Raw genomic sequence first — 1,050 nt, forward strand, 5'->3', positions numbered from 1 at the left:
CCCTCACAATGTGGGGTATGTGGATTGTTATTTCTCCGTATTACCCTGAACAGTGAAGTATGATTATAATGTTCTGTGAGTCCTTTACTGAGGGAAGGGGCATAATAAAATAGAGAATGTGGTTTATTAAAGAAAATCTTCATCCTGTTTCAAGGGGAACCTGAGGTTTAAAATCTAAAGCATGTACAACTATTCAGGTGTTAAGGCTGGAAGAACTCCTGACCTAAAGCTGCAGAAATGTAGGGCTCTGGCTGTCAGTGGAAGGTACTGATACCCAGATGAAAGGATCTGACCTTTTTTCTAGTTGACTGTCAGTTCGTATACATTAGATAAGCACCCATATACTGAGTGATCCTGATCAGGGATTCATCTGCTGCCTTGAATCATGCTACCATTATCAACTCTATTCCTAAATTGTCTTTAATTCCCATTAAAACATGTGGTTTTCTTATTACGCATATGGCTATAACTGGAGAAACTCCTTATCACCATCGGAAGTATTTCCACTGCACCCTATAGACTTTTTGTGTCGATGCTTCTGACATACAAGGAGGCTGAGGCTCACTTTGAGCACTTTCTACTTCCATGTGACCTGGAGGAAGGAGAAGGGCCAGAGAGAAATGCCCGGTGCTTCTGTGGGGACTGGGGAGGCTGTGAGAGCAGAGCCTGGGATGCCGGGTGCCCCTGAGAGAGATCCTGCTGCTTTCTCGATAAGCGTGTAAATTGCTGAGTCCATGTTGTCTCTCACACAGGCCAGCAAAAGAAAGAGTTTAAAGTTTAGGCACTGCTGGAAAAGAAAGGCAAGGAAGAAGCTGACAGGAGTAGCAAGATTGACCTTGTTTTGCAATTATTTTGGGACCTTTCACACGCAGCTTTTACATCCATCCCCGTTAAAGATTGTGTTCTTCCCGCTTCGAGCTGTGTGGTCACACTGTTTGGTAAGAATATTTTACATTTGTTTTAATGAAAGTTATGTATAGCGTCCAACAGGTATGTGGATTACTAACTTTTTTTTTTAAATAAAAGTAATTTGCATATAAAGCCAGCAGG

This window comes from Apaloderma vittatum, unplaced genomic scaffold, assembly GCF_000703405.1.
Source record: "Apaloderma vittatum isolate BGI_N311 unplaced genomic scaffold, ASM70340v1 scaffold12507, whole genome shotgun sequence".
NCBI lineage: Eukaryota > Metazoa > Chordata > Aves > Trogoniformes > Trogonidae > Apaloderma > Apaloderma vittatum.